Source organism: Schistocerca piceifrons, chromosome 1, assembly GCF_021461385.2.
Source record: "Schistocerca piceifrons isolate TAMUIC-IGC-003096 chromosome 1, iqSchPice1.1, whole genome shotgun sequence".
Taxonomy (NCBI): domain Eukaryota; kingdom Metazoa; phylum Arthropoda; class Insecta; order Orthoptera; family Acrididae; genus Schistocerca; species Schistocerca piceifrons.
Genome location: NC_060138.1, coordinates 843099628 through 843121179, shown reverse-complemented (window position 1 = coordinate 843121179; position 21552 = coordinate 843099628). Strand labels below are relative to the sequence as shown.

The 21552-nt window shown below is 40.9% G+C and overlaps 1 protein-coding gene across 1 annotated transcript in view; it reads left to right on the top strand.

Moving 5' to 3' along the window:
• The window catches only part of LOC124715284 (C-factor-like), a 98788-nt gene that overhangs the window by 26889 nt on the left and 50347 nt on the right, over positions 1 to 21552 (top strand). The gene's annotated exons all lie outside the window — the stretch shown is intronic.

Below are 21552 nucleotides of genomic sequence, written 5' to 3'. Positions count from 1 at the left end.
CACAGGCTTTACTCGTAGAACAGAAACAGTACTCACTTGTAGCAATTTCAAAGCTTAAGACGTCAGGCTTTATGATGCACGGGTGGGCCATCCATGGTGCAGATTCGGTGACCAGTGCCATTGCTGATTGCCGAGATCTGTGAAGGGTGGCACACGTGGAGGGGTGAGGGTGGTGGGCCACGAGTGGCGGCGGTTGACTGACCTTGGTGTGCCAGGATGGCATGTACAGAGCATTGGTAGCAGGCGATGACCAAGGACGCAGCATGGTAGCCATGAAATGCGAGGGATCCCGCGAAGTGAGAAGAGTGTCTGTGCCAGGCCGGAGTGAAGTGGGCGGGGTGTCAGCGGCAGACAACAATGAAAGGCTTGGCGCGGCAGCCACGTGATGCGAAGGGTCCTGTGAAGCAAGAACAGGAGTGGCCTACCAGTCCAACTGTGTTGGCGTGGAACAGGCAGCAGTTAATGTGCAGCTCGACACAAGAGTGAAGCAGACTGAAGACACAGTAGAAGAGGGAGGCAGTGTCAAAAGAAGCAGCTCTGCAGAGAGGCTGTGTAAGGTACTCCGTGCGTGAGCCAATTCAGCGGAGGTGGTAGCAATGTGGGAACGTAACTCTGCATTATGTGTGCGGAGACCATTGATCGGTTTGCGGACGTGCAGTAAATCGAAGAGACGTGCCATAATATCTTCGGGCAGAGATGCACATGTGGATAGTGTAGCCAAGAAAATGGAGAGTGGAGATGTGCCGAGTTCATTCAAGCGCAGAACAGTAGAACCAGATGCTTGGCGGAGCGTAGCAAACTGCAGGTATGGCAAAAGCTCGTAATGGTGTAGAAAGTCTAACCCAAGCACAGGCTCAGCCACATCAGCAACGTGGAAGGTCCTAGGAAATGTCGCGCTCAGTGATAGATGAAGCGACATTTTGATGGAGCCGAGGACTGCGATAGGAGAGTGATTTGCAGCGAGCAAATCGAGGTTAGCAGGAGAAAGCTTGCTGCCTGCGTCCTCATCTACATCTACATGACTACTCTGCAATTCACATTTAAGTGCTTGGCAGAGGGTTCATCGAACCACAATCATACTATCTCTCTACCATTCCACTCCCGAACAGTGCGTGGGAGAAACAAACACCCAAACCTTTCTGTTCGAGCTCTGATTTCTATTATTTTATTTTGATGATCATTCCTACCTATGTAGGTTGGGCTCAACAAAATATTTTCACATTTGGAAGAGAAAGTTGGTGACTGAAATTTCGTAAATAGATCTCGCCGCGACAAAAAACGTCTTTGCTTTAATGACTTCCATCCCAACTCACGTATCATATCTGCCACACTCTCTCCCCTATTACATGATAATACAAAACGAGCTGCCCTTTTTTGCACCCTTTCGATGTCCTCCGTCAATCCCACCTGGTAAGGATCCCACACCGCGCAGCAATATTCTAACAGAGGACGAACGAGTGTAGTGTAAGCTGTCTCTTTAGTGGACTTGTTGCATCTTCTAAGTGTCCTGCCAATGAAACGCAACCTTTGGCTTGCCTTCCCCACAATATTATCTATGTGGTCTTTCCAACTGAAGTTGTTCATAATTTTAACACCCAGGTACTTAGTTGAATTGACAGCCTTGAGAATTGTACTATTTATCAAGTAATCGAATTCCAACGGATTTCTTTTGGAACTCATGTGGATCACCTCACACTTTTCGTTATTTAGCATCAACTGCCACCTGCCACACCATACAGCAATCTTTTCTAAATCGCTTTGCAACTGATACTGGTCTTTGGTTGACCTTACTAGATGGTAAATTACAGCATCATCTGTGAACAACCCAAGAGAACTGCTGATTGTCACCCAGGTCATTTATATAGATCAGAAACAGCAGAGGCCCCAGGATGCTTCCCTCGGGAACACCTGATATCACTTCAGTTTTACTTGATGATTTACCGTCTATTACTACGAACTGCGACCTTCCTGACAGGAAATCACGAATCCAGTCGCACAACTGAGACGATACCCCATAGGCCCGCAGCTTGATTAGAAGTCGCTTGTGAGGAACAGTGTCAAAAGCCTATCCTTGGCCGGGATAATGCTGGTGTCAGCACTGGTGTTGATGAGAAAATGAGTGCCCACTGACAAGTCAGTGACATAGTGGCATTGCGCCACTGGAGCAAGTGGTGCTGCATCGGACAGTAGGCACCATGAAGAATTGTGGTGGGATAATGTGCCTAAGCATGCCCGTTGGTCTCGGTTGGGAAAGGTGCAGGTGTGCGACATTTTCAGGTGGCTTCCCCACAAGTAGCATGGAACCAGCACAGTGCAGCTGACTGCGTTGAGGCAGGAATTCAATCAGGCTGCAGCTCGGGCAAGGTTGGTGGCTGTTGGGGGGCCACAGGCAGTACCTCCTTTAGGCCACTAGGTGGCAGCTCCTGACAGATAGCTAAGGTGCTGAGGCAAGCGTGCTGGTCTCTGTCAGTAGAGCGCAGAACCAAAAGTGCAAGCTTATCAACTGGTGGTGATGTGGATGTCGTCTTAGACAGTCAGTGTCTGTGACAAATGATTGCATATGCCCAATCGGCCATGTGTAGGTGAACCTCAAGAGGGGTGGTGACATGAGATGCAGGTGAAGTTGCAGGTCTGACAGCAGTTTGACCAACCACAAAGTCCAAAGCACTGCATCTGGTAGTGTTTGATCATCAATTAATGCACAAATGTGCCATCAAAGCTGCAAAGGTGTGCGGTCAGTGAGATTCTTATCATGTATGATGTGGTGGATAGCCTCTGCCGGAGAGAAAGAAGGGCATTCAATAAGTAATGTTTTTGCCATTAAATACTTGGACGAGGCAGGCAGCGAGAGTAGCAGATCACTGATGAGGTCTGGATGGGCATGGAGGTGGCTCACCAGGCAGACGAAACATGTATTGTCATCAAAAATTCAATGGATATCCAGTAGATGGTCCACCAGTGTGAACCAAGTCATGGAGTTGTCCTTTTGCAACACAAGCAGCTTAGGAAATCTGCTGAGTAACACATTTTGACGTAGCACTGGTAGGCGAAGATCTGTGTTGGTGGTGGAGGGGGGGCCCCCCAAAGCTGGGAATGCAGTAGCGGTGAATGCTGGATCGCTCGAGGTATGTGTGGAGGGGCTGCCACAAGCAGCACATGATATGGAGTGAGCCGGTGTAACCGACAGCACAATGTGTTCCAACTGCAGGCCCGGAGGCGGACACGGTGTGGGTGTAATGGCCGGTACCATTGCAACAGAGGGTAGAGGGCGATTGTGAAGCAGCCAAGAGGGGACTGATGCGGAAGCGGGCACAGTGGAAATGGCCAGTGCCATTACAGATGTGGGTGGAAGGCAATTGTGGAGTCAGCACGGAGCGACGATCGCGGAAACCTGCACGGCTGAGACTACCGGTGTCACCGAGACAGTGTGCGGGGGGTAGGGGGGGAGAGGAGGGAGTGCACTGGCATCAGGCATATAAGAATGTGCAACCCCATGTGCATGAGCGTTTGAAGTATAGTTCTCAAACTGCATCTGCACATCAAACCAACCGGAAGGTGACTGCTTAACTGGAGGGTGAAACACAATGTCCTTCACACGATTATCATTCACAATGTCACTAAGTAGTGTGCCCTGTCTGAGCAGCAGGCATTGCTGCATTGTAGCATCTGACAGTGGCCGTGCTGGGCTGGTAACAGTTAAGTGGCCACTGCCATGGCAGGGGCCAGGTAATTGTTCACTTTTAGCCAATTGTACATTAGGAACACTTGCGTAAACGCAAGCACAGTTAAAAGGGTGCATGGCACTAGCACAAAACGACACTGGTAGATCCATTGTTCTGAAGACAATGTGGACCAGCACACAAAGTTTGTTAATGATAAAAATAAGCACAAAATAATTTCCAAACGCACAACATTGAAGTTGGGGTCACCACTGTGGTTATTACATGGCGTAGAATCGTAATAACACACTTTTAGAGTAAGAATTAACATTTATTTCAGCACTGAACAGAGCGAATACAGGAATGGATGTTGTACATGAATGACTGTGCATGAATGCATGATACGCATGCATTACTGTTTCTTCACTGCAGGAATTTTTGAGCCATCCAAATATGTAACGGCATTTACTTAATGTTTTACTGAGCCAATCTATATGCTTATCCCATTTCGGATAGCTCATCTAATCAAATTCCTAAAAAATTAGTATTGGAATTTTTCTGTTCACCTTACTTCACTATTATATTAGGGTTTATTTGATGTATGCCTGAAATTGATCCATAACGTTTCTTCTCTGTTATCTCTAAACCATTTAACTGCTTCTTCAGTTGTTATTTCTATTTTTTTTCTTTTTTGTGTAAGTCAGTCACATTCTGAGCTTTAACTAAAAGACTACTATCATCAGCAAACAGTACAGCATCAACTTGTGTTACATAACTAGGCAAGTCATCTATGAATATCAAGAGCAAGAGGGGTCCAAACATTGATATTTGGTGTACTGCATGAGTAACTTGAGTAACTTTCTCGTATCCAGAAAAGTAGGATTTAGCTTCATGAACCATTTCTACTTTCTGGTATCTATCAGATGAGTATGATTTAAACTCCTTAATGAGCAGTGCTGTGGACTCAATAGCAGTATAGTGTATAGTTTGTCAATCTATATTTTATGATCAGTAACATCAAATGCCTTAGATACATCTAAAAACAATCCACAGTTTACTTCAGTTTGATCAATGGAATTTTGAATAAGCTTTAGGAAATTTTAGGAAATTATATATGGCAATTTCAGTAGATCTATTTTTTTCTAAAACCATTTTGTTCATTGGAAAATATTTCACTTTTTATTTATTTATTTATTTTTAAGTAAAGAAAAGAGAGAGAGAGAGAGAGAGTCTTTTGTACATTATTCTATCAAATGTTTTTGAGCAACAACACGACATTGATAAAGTTCTGTAGTTTTTTACATAATAAGGATCACTATATTTATATAATGGTTTAATGCTGATAGCATAAGTTCTCTAGGGAAAGTACAAGTGTTGAAAGAAGCATTAATTATATCAACAAGCAGAGGAGCAATATATTTGCTTTGTTTAATTATGCTATCTGGAATGACATCTGTACCATAGAACTTTTTTTTTTTTAGTTTTCTGATTGCATTCTCTATCTTTTGTACTGTTGTGGGATACAAAAACATAGTTTTGGGATTTACAGAAATGTTATGATTAGCCTTTATATGACTTTCATTTTTTATAAGATTTTGTACTATACTTGTATATTGACTAATGAATACACTGGCAATATGTAAAGGATCATTTGTAGTTTTGCCCTCACTTTTAATAACAATGCTGATGCTTTTGTCTTCGCTTGTGCCTAAGTTTGTGTTTATCACCTTCTAAACTGTTTCATTTTTTAGTTACCCTTGTTTTTGTTGGTGTATGAATCATTGCTTATTTTTTTCTGTTCTAATGACTTTCTTATATTTTCCTGTAACAGTTTACATACTGTTTGAGAACTGGATTTTGCCTAGCTGATTAAATTAAATTTCTAAGGATTTTATCTAGCTGATGTACTTAACTTTCTAAGTTGCTCTGAAGATTTTCTTATCCCCTGTGTTATCAAGGATTAGTTCTGGTTTTTACTTTAATTTTCTTAAGAGGGAATGTCATGTCTTAGTTATGTGTGTAACTAGCTAAAAATGACTCAAACTTCATATATGCATTGTCACATATATCCAAACTCCAGTTTGAACTTTTTTACAAAGTATTAAAAATTCTAATGTTGTCCTCATTTATACATCTTCTGTAGATGTCCTAGAATTTGTGCTGTGTACATTATTTACACTAACTTTTATTGCTTCATGATATTAGAATCCAGTGTCAATCATTTCTACATTATTATTAAGTGTTTGCAAGTCAAAAAAATTTGATCAATTGTAGTTTTAGAGGTCTGTCAAAGACTGGTGTATTCATAGACAGTTGGTGATAAATTGCGTGAGTATAACAAACTATTCGGTTTAGACATGTTTTGGCAGGATTTTTTAAAGTTTACATTGAAATCTCCAACTACAGAATGTTTTCCTTAAAATTCCTTAATTCACTAATGAGTCCTACTACACTGTCCGAGAACTTCATTAAGTTGCCTAATGGGGAACAGTATGTGCATAAAACGATTATCTTGGATTCTTTAAGTTTGCAAACACAGTATTTGAACACTTTTTCAGTGTTATTTATGTTACTGATATTAATTCTTTTATGTTCAGTTCCTTGCTTAACATATGTGCATGTTCCTCCACCTATAAAAGTCTCTCTACAGAAGCTACTAACCACTTAAAATCCTGTGATACTAGCAATACAAGCTTGGTTTTCCTTCAATCATTGTTCACTCGCGCATAAAACTGAAACATCTTTCAGTTGTTCGAGCAAAAGTACTTCTAATTTAGCAGTCTTACTAATTATATCCTGAACATTCTGGTAAAAAATTACTAGTGATTTATTGTCCTTGGTAACTGTCGCACTGCTCATTTCAATTTTGGTGGTGACACTCTTCTTTTGCTTGACATGCAGGTGGTTCTTATTACTTCAGCTGTCCTGTTGCTTCTGAAGATTATGAGTACTGTCCAGTGGTGAATCTCTCCTTGCATCTGTCTGATGAATTATGATGTCTCAGATTTTGTGGTATTGTAGTGTCTTTCCCTTAATATTTATATGTAGACCATGTTGTTTAAAGTGTTCTCTCTCAAGGGAATCTACAGATAAGAAATGTGACTTCTGGAATGCTTTGCAAAACTTTTCAGACTGTATTGGCCTTAATGATTTACTCATTCACAATAGAAGTATCTATGAGGTTGTGTCTCTGAGAATCTCAACAACACTTACTGGTGTTCTCCTACTATAGTTCAGAATTTCTTTAAAATTGTTAGTGTCTTTGAATAATTCATTGTTGTAAACATCATTAGTGCCCACAAATTGCTGTATATTGTAACAAACTGGAGAGATTTTCAGCATTAATGCTTCTTGTGATTTCTACCAAAGATACCCCATGTTTCACAATGGAAGAAGAATTTACATGAAGACCATCATGTATGATTCCAGCAAGGCCATGTCCATGGCTATCAGAGTACATCCTTACATTAAATCTGGAAATTTGCAAATTGAAATTTGTGCTTATCTACAAATGTTTGTTTGTAAAGTTTACTGTACCTGAAGATAGTTGTCTTCTATGCACTCCGTGTATTGAACATTGTATTTTTAAGCACATGATTGTATGTAGGACTACTGTGTTCAGTATGTATTTCGGATTTCTCTACACTCATTTCTGCCTTAATTGCATGACTGTTTAATGCTGAATGACATAAGTTTTCACGCTATTTATGTTGCACTAACTTCATTGACCTAACATATTCACAACTGTTGTCATTATTAATACTTTCTAAATTGCTATTGAGGCTTTGCATCATTAAATTATTGTTTACTGCTGAAAGACATGTGTTTTCACTCTCAATCTCTGTGTTCATTGACCTAACATGTTCACAACTGTTGTCATTAGCAGTACTGTCTAAACTGTTATGAAGGCTTTGCAGCATTTTTTAAACATTTCAGAATACTGTTCACATATTTCCACAACTCATTTTGGAGAAGTCAGTACTCTTTTTGTTTGTTCGTTGGTGAACATTTCAGTTACAGACTCTCCTCTCTCCTCCCCTCAGAGGAGTAGTAGTTACATGTAAGGCTGTAGTGTGTTACAATATTATGAGAAGGAAAGTTCCCAGAATGAACTTTTCACTCTGCAATGGAGTGTGTGTTGATATGAAACTTCCTGGAAGATTAAAACTGTGTGCTGGACCGAGACTCGAACTCGAGACCTTTGCATTTCACGGGCAAGTGCTCTACCAACTGGGCTACCCAAGCATGACTCACGACCCATCCTCACAGCTAAGCACAACGAAAAGACTCTCACAATTAAAGCTTTTGGCCATTAAGGCCTTCGTCAACAATAGACACACACACACACACACACACACACACACACACACACACACACACACACACACACATGACTGCAGTGTCAGGCAACTGAAACCACACTGCAAACAGCAGCACCAGTGCATCATGGGAGTGGCGACTGCTTGGGATAAGGAGCAGGCTGGGGCAGGGAGGAGGAGGGATACTATGGTGGGGGTAGCAGACAGTGAAGTGCTGCAGGATAAACGGCGGGTGGGGGAGAGGTGGGAGAGGGAGGGGGGGGGGGGGGTTAGTGAAAAAGGAGAGAAATAAAAAATACTGGGTGTGGTGGTGGAATGACAGCTGTGAGTGGTGGAATGTGAACAGGGAAGGGGCTGGATGGGTGAGGACAGTGACTAACGAAGGTTGAGGCCAGGAGGGTTATGGGAAAGTAAGATGTTTTGCAGAGAAAGTTCCCAGCTGTGGAATTCAGAAAAGCTGGTTTTGGTGGGAAGGATCTATATGGCATAGACTGTGAAGCAGTCATTGAAATGAAGGCTATCATGTTTGGCAGCATGTTCAGCAACAGGATGGTCCACTTGTTTCCTGGCCACAGTTTTCGGTGGCCATTCATGTGGACAGACAGGCATCTAGGTCTATTCCAGGGGTATGAGCCATGAGATAAGGGATTGGTAGCACAGATTGTATAAGGATGGATGAGTATATTGTGTAGGTTCAGCAGGCGATGGAATACCACTGTGGGAGGGGTGGAAAGGATAGTGGGCAGGACATTTCTCATTTCAGGGCACAATGAGAGGTAATCAAAACCATGGTGGAGAAATTTAATTCAGTTGCTCCACTCCTGTGTGGTTCTAAGTTATGAAGGGAATGCTCCTCTGTGGCCAAACTGTGGGACTTTGGGAGGTGGTGGGAGACTGGAAAGTAAGGCATGGGAGCTTTGTTTTTGTTCAAGGTTGGGAGGATAATTAGCGTGTTCGGTGTTTAAAGAATGAGATGATGGATTTGGAGTCAATAAGATGTTGGAAGAAGTCATATTCAATAGTGACAAGACCATAGGCAGGGTGATACGAAGATGGTATCAACAGTGTCAAGTAGTTATCCAGGTAGTAATAGTTGAGGGATGGTTGTAAGTTGGTGAAGGAAATGGTTTGTGTCTTTGATAATGGATTGTTTGGAGGTGTTGGTTAACAAGAGCTGATATTATTTTGTTGAGAGCACAGTAATCAATGAGAATGGGGAGGCCAGGTTTGTTAAGTTTTTTTTTTTTTTAGATTTAAGGAAGCATGTAGAAGGTAGAAATGAGGGGGTAGTTGTGGTGAGGAGGGAGATGGATTTGGGCGAGATATTTTGAGACGGGTCTAAGGATTTGAGTAGAGATTGGAGGTTATGCCAGACTTCTCAAATTGAATCACTATGGCTTGTAGATGGAGGAGTCAGACAATTGGTGGATGCCTTCTCTCTGGTAACCACTGCCATTCATCACAACAGTGGTGGAGCCATTGTCTACAGGGATGGTGATTACGTATCTCGAATTTGTGGATGGCTGTTTTTTCCTCCCCTGAGAGGTTTGTTTCTTGGAGGGGATGTAGAAAAGGAGAATCAGGCCAAGATAGAAGTAAAGAATTCCTTAAAGGTAACTAGGGTTACATTAAGTAGGTGTGAGAGAGGGTCATGGTGCGATGTGAGTATGAAGTGAGAGAGGCGAGGCTCAATGATGAATTTTGCCTGGCTTTGGTTGGAGGGGTTGGTGGAAAAAAAGTGTTTCCACTGTAGGGAACGAGAAATGAGTGTAGATCTTTGATTAGGTCAGTGAACATTTTGAGTGTTGTGGCTGAAGAAGGGACCCTTGGATAGGACTGAAACTTCTGTAGCACTGAGGTTTTTGGTACTCAGCATCTTGATTGAGTTTGAGTCCTGGGTGGTGTGGGATAGTGCAAGGAGGGGAGGGATTTTGGGGGATGTTACAGATGAAAAAGATCTGCATGCCAGAGAAATGGTGTATGGAGTACTTTTCCAGGTGTAGGAGGGCAAGGATTTCAGTTTGGAAGATAGGATGTATGTAGTTGGGATTCACATTGACAGTATCTTGTAGAGTGAACAGAATAGGTTCAGTAATGCCTGTACTGAGGGGATTTGTTTCTCAAACGTTATATTAGTGAAGGATAGGAATTGACAAAATATGAAGATTTGAATGTCATTGAAAAAGGAGGGTTGGTATCCAGAAAGGGGAATTTTAGTTATGTCATGGGAATGGGGTGAATTTAAATGGTTAGGTGGAATTTAAGGAGTAGAAGGTGAGAATGTGTTATAGCTAGGGATGGGTATACTTTTCCAAACTGACAAAGGTAGGTGGAGCAGTGATCCACTTGGGATGGGATGTAGCTACAGGGGAAGGCAGCGAAATGTGAATGGCATCAGAGAGTGATAAGTGTGTGTACAGTGCAGGGGAATATTGGTGGTAAAACTGGGTGGTATACACTAGATGAAAAAATAAAACTGTTGGGTAAACATATGAAATAGATACAGCATTTGGACAAATGAACAGCCTGTAAAGGGATCTGTGGAAAATAATTTGAATGTTTGGGAAATAAAAATGTGAGAGGACATTTTACTGTAGAATGTAGGATGTTTCCATGGTGTCATGATAGTTATTTATGCATTTATGATTATTATCATGTTCTATGGTATCTTACCTCAAGAAAAACCTTTAAATGCTGTGTATGCAGTGGATGTGTAGGTCACTGAAAAGCAAGATACAACTGTTTTGGTGGATGTAACTGTCTGATTAATATCTTTCCTGCTGAAAATTTGGGAAGCCAAATTTAATACCATAGTATGTTTAATATTTTGAGAATCCATTGGAATTGGAGAGCAGTTATTCAGAATAGAGATTAGCACCACTCATAATTTGTTTTTAGAATACTTTACAGAAGTAGCTTACAGTGTCTGCATTTGCTGGTTAATATGTAATTTGAATCATCACACATCTCCTTCATAATGGAATTTATGGAACATGGTATTTGAATGAGTAAATGGATGAATCAATGAATCTAAATTCTGGTCTGTATCCAACATAAATCAGTTAAAAGAAAAAAAGGGAATCAATGGTGAGGGTAGAAAATACAGAGGGGGGGGGGGGGGGGGGGGCAGTCCAAAAAATGTTCTTACTATTTCGTAGTCCATATATTCTTAAAAATTTTACTTGTAATTAAACAAAGGAAAATCTGTGATGGAATAAAGACAATGTTATGAAAGTGATAGATTGCTACTCACTACTCACACACATGGCCACTTCCACTGGTTGCTGAGGCTGGACAATTACAATTTTTGGTGCTAATGGCACTAAACTGCATAGCAAACTACATATCTCTGTGTATGTGCTGTAATGACATCATATGATGTTTCGATTTTTTTCACATAGATCATTGAATGTAAATTGTTTATGTTGATACATGTCTCTCTTGATTATCCCTCATAGTTAGAGGTCCATAATTGTCAAATCAAGGGCATGAGGTGAATACTTTATACGATCTATTTGACCTACACCCTGTCCAGGTAGAGTGTCGGCCAGGTACAGCCTGACATCTTGATCATAGTGAGGTAGGGTTTCATCTTGCTTCATGTAAATAGCTTTGTCTCTATAGAGGGTTTGGATTGCAGGGAAAATTCTTGTCTGAATCATATTACAACAGACCTGACCAGTCATGATACCCTTGAAGAGTAAGAAGAAGAAGGAAGAAGGAGAAGAAGATAAAGCCAATCAAAATTGTGCAGTAACAGACTATACCACAGTTTAAGCCCCAGTAGATTCACTGTCTTCTCCATGTGAAAGTGAGCATTTTAGGAAACATTAAGTTTAATTGTGCTTCATCATACACAAAAAATTTTGCTGTAAAACCCTCATATCCATGAACAATGTGTTCAAATTACTGGCAGTATTCAGTCCTTCAAGCTGAGTCTTTCTTGTTGAACATGTGTGACAATGTTGGAATGTACACTCTTTGACATAAAACTCGAACGGCGGCCGGCCGCTTCAGAGGCTAAGTCCGCGATGATCGCGGCATGGGACAAATAAGCTGGCCACCTCGCTAATTCTCTAAGTCCGGTTATCTGCACAATCTGGCAACACTGTAGACTGCTGCACTTCCTGGAGGAAAACTTGTCCCATGATAGAGAAACTATAGGCAGATTACGCCTGTGGTCTAGCGGTAGCGTGCGTTGTTTCTGTTCATAATGTCAGTGGATCAAGAGCCGCTGGCATAAAATTTTTTTATAGCCTCTTATGTCTGAATGCTGAAGACGTGAATGTAATGGTAGCGCTGATTCAATCTATTTCGCTTTCTGACACACCAATATCAAAATTTTATCCAGTAACCATTTTGCGGCATATTTCCTGCAGACTGTCCTCCTCTGGACGTCATATGCGGCAAAGCTGCGGGATCCATTGGCTGGCTACCGGCAGCGGCCGTGGCGGCAGCAGCGGCGCTGTACTCCCCCGTTCTGTATCGAAAGCGCCTGCTACCGCTCATCGCTTTTGATGATTTAAAACACTTTATTATTAAATGTTGCTCCACAGAAAATTTCTACGATTTCCATTCACGCTCAAAAGCAACGGAGACAGACGCCGTGATTAGTAGGTGGGTATTATATTACATTAATCGGCAAGAGTTGAGTATGGCCCGAAATTAATTTTCTAGACTGGGACGAAATTAAACCACCTCACTACAATCGACGCATTTATGAATGCTTCATACCTCGTTTCTTTTCCTTTCAAAGTCAATTATTTGTGCAACTTTTGGTCGATGTTCGGATGTTTTCGTCAAGCCAGAGTGAGCGTCTGTGGTGTAAAGTGTATTACAGTTCTTGTTTCATTCCTTATGGCAAGTCTATGCGATAAACTATGTGAATACCTTGCAATGCATGCTCTGAAGCAGTGCGGAACACTGCACATTTGGAGTTCCTCCTGACATGTTAGACCTATATGACGAACAAAGCTCAAATTTATATCGTTGACAGTAAGTTTGAACCTTTTCAGGATCTAATTTACAGTGAAGGACCTTGGCATTTGCAAAGGAGACATCCATGATATTAACATAATTTACTAAGTCGAAATCAGACGAATATTGATGTGTATAGGCATTCTTCAGATTTCGTATAAGGAATTACTAGCAGTTTGCAACTTCATTAATTAAAATGGAAAATAAAAGGTTGCATTCAGCAGTTCCCACCGAGATTGGAACTTCTATGTCATATAGTACGAGCACCGCAACACACAAGGAAACCTCTAAGCTAACGACACATTGGCGGCAACAGGCGGACTACAGTCACTGCGATGTTGCCTGAGCCTCAAAACGCAACCTTAAACACACAAACGGGTGTTACTTATGTGAAGAACGCCGTTCTTGGAGTCGAGAAATTAAATATACTTTCTAGTGTTTCATCTAACAGTGGATTATGTCATATGAGTCTTCGATGTGGAAAACGAATGTCAAGTGAATTTAGCGAAGTAATGCCGGCCTACACCCGGAAGTAAATGCACTATGACAGTGTTGACAGATACTTTCTACGATGCTGCCAATTCTCGGCCCTCTTACGAGGCAGTTCTTCAGCGAAATGCTTGTCGTGATTGTCCGATACGGTTCTTGAGAGTGGAGACGCGCCCGCACGTTGGGTTTTATGCGGCGTTCTTCCCTGATGGTTTCTGACGTCGCCTTGTGGGCTATGTATACATTTGAGACATTCAATTATCATTAATCCAGAATGATACAAGTTTTAGCTTCCGGCGTGGAAGAAGGCTGTTGACGCCGACATTATATCATTTCAACGCATGGAAAGCAAAACGGATGATTCAATGTTTCTCATTCAGCATAAAGCATGTGAGATAATTTTCCGTAATGTTCATAATCATCTAAAAATACAAACGAAGTAAAAATACATCGGAAGCTTATTTGAATGGAATATAACTTAAGATAACAAACGCTTTGCACCTCGATCTCGAATTTGTCCACTTGCAATCTTTTGCAGCATACATATAGAATGTCATGATTACCACGAGAATGAAGAAATATGTTGGTAAGGATGGAAGCAAGAAGAGACGCAGTCAACAAATATCCGATTCCTCAAGGCATTCATTTCATTCAGATGGAAGAAGAGGTAAAGCGGGATATTACTTTCGTGAACACAAAAGATATGCCGCACATGTGGATAAAGATGAAGTCTGCGTCTCCATACTTTCCTCCTTGAAATCTGTATGCTCTATTATATACTAAGTAGCCTGATCACTGTTTCAGTAATGTTACCCTCTTGTTTGATCCCGTAACGATGAACAGATTCCAAATGCATGTCTATGCATGAAAGTAGTTGTTCGAACCCTTCCTGCGTTGTTTTTTGAGTTTTATTGCTTGGAATTCCTAAAGCAGACCCTTCTTTCATAGCTACACTTTATGTGCATCGATGCTAAATAGGGATGTGAAAACTCTTGAAAGTGAGAGAATGACAATAATAATCGTAACAGGAACAAGCAAATAATGAATGAAGTTTATTGAAATGCAGTATGAGAATGGCTGCGAATATAAAATTTATAAAAATAGGTTGATCATTGAATTGGTGCAATGCAAATATATTCTTAGCATTTTGTTACTGAATTAAGTTCTGGATGTTTGCAGAGAAAAAGGAAAAGTCGGTACTTCTCACTAGTGTAATACAATGTGTACCAGCAACTACCCTTTCCTTAGTACACGACTCAAACAGGTCTCCAAGTAGCTACCAAGGCACTGCTGCATTCTGTTCCCTGTCATTGCTCTTATGATGGTTAATATAGATAGTTCCGATTATGAAATACATAACGTATTGCAGGTCAGGCCCTAGCATCGTAATATTAAATTTGCTATGTAGATGGCACATGAACGTGATACGACTATCCAGATTACTCGTCAATATAAAAAGACAATATTTTGGGAATTGAGCATGGTCCTTCGGCACCAGTCCTGAGAGTGAATGACCACAGGCGAGCCAAACCCTTTCAAAACGTCTGCCAAGTAACAAAAACAGTAGCAATTTGAGTAAGGCATTGGACAGATCAGAAAGGCCTCACAGCTATCCGCAGCCTGTTTCTGTCAGCCCTAGTGAAGCTGCGCTGCCAGACGCCAACCCGATAGCACATTACACCACAGAAATCTACCAATGAATTGTGTACTTATACTCATCAGCTTCAGTGAAATTTGTTATACATGACTAGGATATAGCTGCCATAGTTAATACATCAATAATAACATCGTTTATTGCTTCAGTGACTGTTACCGTCTTGTTTGACACCGAGATCATGTAAACAACACAAATTCGGGTCCCTGACTGATAATTCAAGTCTCTTCAGGGACTTAGTCTTTTTTTGTTGTTGATGTAACTTAGCATTCGCGAAGAATACTGCTGTCGCAAATCCTGAGAGGTTTTTGAAACACATATGATACGGAGGGTTAAGAATATTCTCTCAGTTATGACCTTTAGAATAGCAGTTGTCGAGCGGCGTGGCCGCGCGGTCTGGTGCGACGTGTCACAGATTTCACGGCCGCTTCTGCCGGAGGTTCGAGTCCTCCCCCGGGCATGGATGTGTGTCTTGTCCTTCGAATAAGTTAGTTTAAGTTAGTGTAAGTAGTTTCTACGTCTAGGGACTGATGACCCTAGTAGTTTGGTCCCTTAGGCAATAGAACTTAAAAAAGAGCACTAGCTGAAGGAATTGATAAGATCAAGCTTCTGCATAAAAACTGGAACTAATGAAAAAAAAACAGCTATAGCTACATAAATTGAGCACTTTACTGCAGCAGTGCCTTGTTCGCACTGTAGTAAATACTGCCCTTACCATAATCGTAGCTGACGTATACAGCTCCCAACGTGAAACATGAAGAGTACGACCACCTTTTGCATGAAGCGACCATTTTGAACTGAATAACGTTTCCTAACTCAAAACCACTCCTTCTGTGATAATTATTGACAATATTTGATCGAGATGACTAGAAAATATTAAATGAGTGTAGCAGATACAATCTAGTCCCACAACCGCAAATCATTCTCATACCAACATAGTTGCCAAGAAAGACGTACTACGTTGTGAGTCCTTGACTACGTTAGTGGCAAAAAGATTCCGTTTCCTTAGCAGGAATTCTTCACGAACGGATGCAGATACAATGCAGTCCCAATGACAGATATGGCTGTATGCCTACGTGTCTAAAAAGAGCAGAAAACCTAATTGTTAACCCTTTGAGTAATATTCCCACGTCTGTGACTCGTATCATGGTTGAAGCCCATCTATTACCACTGTTCGTTCTTACCTACATCATCAAATAACAGCAGAAACGGAGAGAAATACTTTTGGAGTATACGCCTTGATATTTGAATTCATTTTTGGATGTAGCAGGTTTTCTTTTTCAATAAAGCTATTGTTTCTATTACCAGACAACATTTCATATCCTTCTTACTTCTGCCGCAGCAGTTATTTTGCTGCCCACATTGGAAACCACGCCCAAGACTACCATCGTCTCATTTCCTGACCTAATACCCTCTGCATAGCCTTGCTTAATTTCACTGCTGCTCGTTACCCTTTTATTAAAAGCTATACACCAAGGAAAGAGAAATAACATCTATATGCAATGTTTACCGTGATGAAATCAGAAAATTGTGCTTATAAAAGCGCTCAGAACCTCTGAACGAGCCTTTCAATTTGCAGCACACACCAGACCGAATGAAAGAAAATAAGCCGGCCGCGGTGGTCTCGCGGTTCTAGGCGCTCAGTCCGGAACCGCGTGACTGCTACGGTCGCAGGTTCGAATCCTGCCTCGGGCGTGGATGTGTGTGATGTCCTTAGGTTAGTTAGGTTTAAGTAGTTCTAAGTTCTAGGGGACTGTTGACCACAGATGTTAAGTCCCATAGTGCTCAGAGCCATTTGAAAGAAAATAATATGAACAGGAGCAAGTTGACCATAGCGAGCGTGGGGAGGGTTTGATGTAGTGCTTTTAAGTTGGACCAGTTTCCGTCGAATTTAGTTCCTGATAGACCAAAATATGACCTTGATACAAAAGCATCAATGTACTCATATAGGAACTACTTCCAACGTGTAATTGAAAGAATACCTGGTCACGTTAGGTAGCGTTTCGCTTGCGGCCATCATTAATTTTAATTTCAGCCCAGTCCTTGATGACGCACTGAAATGTTTTCGAACATTTCTCATTGTTTCCGGCCTCAGAGATTTCTTAAAGCGTTATATCGGGTGTTAGTCACACCGTAAGTTAGACACCCATAAAGCTCTGACTTGCTTTAGAGCATAAAATCATTTGAGCAGCGATTCGAAAATACAGAAGACGACTTCTGAAGAAGGGCCTGCTGGCAGCAGGCCTTGGAATACAACACTGTGGGCAGTAACAATACCCATGTTTTACGTCACAAGATGCAGAAGTTATTTATATATTCGAAAAACTCATTTCACAAATGCTTTCGAGTCTGGTAGTGTATGGGAAGGGTGTTTTTGTGATGATAAAAAGTCGGGTGACGCAGATTTCACTAGTTCCGTTGGATTTGAAAATGGGAATCAGTTTTTGGGTAGTCGAGTGATGTGATCATGGTCAAGAGCGAGTGCTGTTTCTACATCACGGTGGCTGCCGCAGCGTTCCTGTTTCGTCAACACAAACACGTGTCTGGGTCCACTGCTCATCACGTCACATGCTGCGAGTGGCAGTGTCAAGAGGGCGCAGTGTTTTTTCAACATGTTACTCAAGTAATAAGTCAAATGGATTACATGAATGGGACAGAAACCTTAATTTACCTTTCATTGCTTATTTGTGGTCTGACCTAAATGAACAACAGCATCGTTTAATATCTTCCCTAATGATTATCGTTTCTTTCTTAACAGTGATTCTTGACAAAGCATTTTAACGAAGTTTATATTTTTGTGTGTCAGATAACTGAAAAAAGATACTATTTTATTTTGTCAGTCTTTGTTTCTCCACTGAGCTGTACATGGTTCTCTTTATAAAACGCGCAGTAACGTCACAAGGGCGGCAGTCGCAATGCAGTCGCAGTGGAATCGAGAGAGTAGGGTGCGTGTAGTTGCACTGATTGAGCATGGCAGCTACTTGGCATCAGAAGCTGGAGAAAAATGTGGAGTACCGGCAAGAACAGCTAGACGCTGGTGGAAAGAATACCATGAAAGGGGCTATATAGGGCGGAAAAGAGAAGTGGCCGGCCCCGTGTGTCTACTGCAGCAGATGATCAACGTGTTTTGGAGAATATACGTGCTAATCCATTCCTCAGTTGCCGTGGCCTGAAAGAGATACCTCAGTTTCCCGGCAGCGGAAAGACTGTTGCGAAGAGACTGAAAGACGCCGGAATATATTGTCGGAGAGCTGCTATGAAGCAGCCATTGACCGACTATCAGAGGATTGACCGCATGGCTTTTGCAGCAGAATATATCGACTTTGACTGGACTAGAGTAATCTTTTCGGATGAAAAAATATTTTCTTCCTGTAGCGACGCCTCTGTTCAGGAGACACAATAAATTTTCTCCATAAATTTGTTAGTTTATGCTGTTAGTGACTTTACATTTGCAGTAGGCACAAAATAATAAATATAAACAGTTCCTTATATCATGATTTTAGTAGTTCATCCCTCATCTGATAAGTAAACACAACCCCTGAATTTGTGAATATTTTCATTAACACGCAAATGTTTTTTGCGTTAGGTATACCGCCCACGAGGACAACGCTTCCAGCCAATGTATCTTAACGAAAGACAGAGAAGTGGGCGGTTCTTTGTAGCTGTGTGGAGCTATATTTCGGCTCATGAGGCAGGTCCTCTCTGGAGAACAGAAGGAATTCTCAACGGAGAGGCCTACAATAACATACTGAATTCCATTGTGAAGCCGAGTGCTGAAATGCAATACCCAGACTGTGAAATATATCTTCTGCAGGTATGAACAGTGGACGTGTGGAACAATTAAGAGTATTTCCGGTTTTTCCTACGATTTATTCATTACTTTGATAAGCTCTACTTCTTATCGAAGAGTCTACTCTACTTTGTCAGTTGTATAATTTTGATTTCTCCAACTTGCTTTGATATTGATGGCCGAGAAATACAGCTTTCCCGAGCATCATCTTAGTTTCTTCCTTAGTGCCTCGTTCCATAATTGTATATGTAAGGAAACCGCCGTGTATAAATAACTGATATATATAATTTTCATTTTCCTACATACCTTTTCTCTTCTTAGGCTTCTCTCCACAGTTACTTCTTATACGACTCTGCGATTCGTTTCTATGTCCTTCTACCTTGTTTTGGTCATTTTCTACTACATTCAATATCCTGTTACCTGTAGGCGGACCATACTTCATTTTTTCAGATCCCATCTTTCACTTACAAAGAAAAGAGTACTCTATAAAATCCATTTTGCAGTGTGTTTCTATATTTCTGTGACTTGTATGTTTACTTGAAAGAACATTATTCGTAAACATAAATGGTTCGCTAGCGCTGTTCTTCGTTTTACTTTTGTTAAGCATCTATTTCTCTCTCATTCTGGTCCTGGCGTGGCTGAAGTGCTATACTTGTAATGGCATCAGTTTTTATTGTTGTGTTCATATGTTTATTACTTTTGCTCATTGCCATTACAATTTGTTGTTGTTCTTACAGTCCAGTGTTATTATTGTCTCGATTTTCGGATAATACCTGCAAAATGGTGTAGATTTTGTTTCTAAATATGGAACTATTACGAAATTGTTAACAAATGTGATGCAGCATATCTTTTCACAATTGAATTTAACTGTTAATGTTAACTGTTCCGTTGTTTGTATTGCTTCTGTAATACATATACACACGGTGTTAAGGAAAGTAGTATTCCATACTTGGCGAGTCGGTAGTATGGACTAAAACAACACAAAGTGCATATCGTAAGAGCTACACGCACTTCTTCAGTACAAGAGAAGTGTTTTAAGTAGAATAACAGATGTGTTTCACAGTGGTAAAGGTGAAGAAATGCTCACTGCTCTTAAGATATTCATTTCAGACTCATTGCTCTTGTTTACTGGATATGTTTATCTTTTTCTGTCCATCCTATCAGCTCTCGAGATACGGACTACTTGTTTTTAATACCCTATATTCGAAGCAGATATGTAGACAAAGGACGTCATCGCTTACTCATTTCCAGACGTTATATTCCTATTTTATTCCATTTGTATTGATTATTGGGCTGTAATGTGTTCAAAAATTGGAGCTAATCAACTCAATCCAGGCCAGTTTTTATAATAGTAAACTTACATCTTCCATTTCGAACCATTCCTAAATAAATGAAGGAATTATTTCTTTATCGGTTCATTTCTTCTCTTTTAACTAGCAGAACATACAAACCTGTAATTGATTTGGTTGTTCTTACTTGTTCCCGAATAGGCCTGCCCCAATAAACCGATCTATATTTCCTTTTATTAAAATTGTACGATATTCGTACGTTTCTTGGAGGCATGCTGTAGTTTCCACTATTGACTGCCTAGGCTGATTTCTCTTTTAAAGTTAAGCGTAAGATAAAATATACTTTACAGTACTTTACTAACATTACAATCATGATCTATAACATATCCCCCAAGGTATACACTCTTTTTGTCCAGGTCACTTCTCGTAACTTAGAATATAATTGTGCAGTAATGTCCACACGTAAAATTAAAATGTGTTCAGCGTTTTCGTAAGTGTATTTCCTCACGTCCTGGCATGGGTGAATGATAACACAACTGTCAAACAGGAGAGGCGAGGACTGTATCACCTAATCCTATGTCGTTCGCGCTCGTTTCTGCCAGCCACCTTGACATGGGAAGTGCGTGGTGACGGGGCTCGGAATCAGAGTGTGAACGTACTGGTGACGTAGTTTGAGGTTCCTGGTGTCTCAACCTAAAGCCGTTCACCCTAGTGAGCTTTCTGTCAGGAAATGTCGTCCTCGAAAAGTGGACGGGATGGTTTTCTCATCCTTTGAAATTGTCAGATAGCCGCATCAGCACGTTTCAAGATCGTACACAGTTGTTCACGGATTCGAGATTTGTTTCTCGTATATCTTTTCCTTTATTCCTCCTTTACATTCAATTTTGATATCAGCTGGCAACTGCCCAAATTGCCTTGATTAAAAATTATATGACAAAGAAACAAATTGTTTTCATGTTTAATATCCCATAGGTGCATGCAAATATATGAATTGGGTTACGATTTACAGATTTTATGATATTAGTCAAAACAGTAACGTTGCATAAACGAATTGTTCTTGCCAATGAGCATTACATAAAGATACGTGCACGTAGTGGCATCTAGTTCTTACTAATATGAAGGGAAGACTAATTTTATTAACATTCCTGAAATCAGCTATTTATCTCAACTGCAGGCGTTTACTCCGAGCGCGGGGCCGCGTTGACACGAGGTGTGAACAGGCGACGTCACCGGCCACGGTCGCCTTCGGTAAATGCAACACATTGAGTGAACGAGCACATGTGAAATCCGTAGAGAATATCTCGCTATAAAACAGATTTGTTTCTTCTATATATCTTTGTCAGTGGAAAGATAGAAAAAAGAATTCCATAGTGAA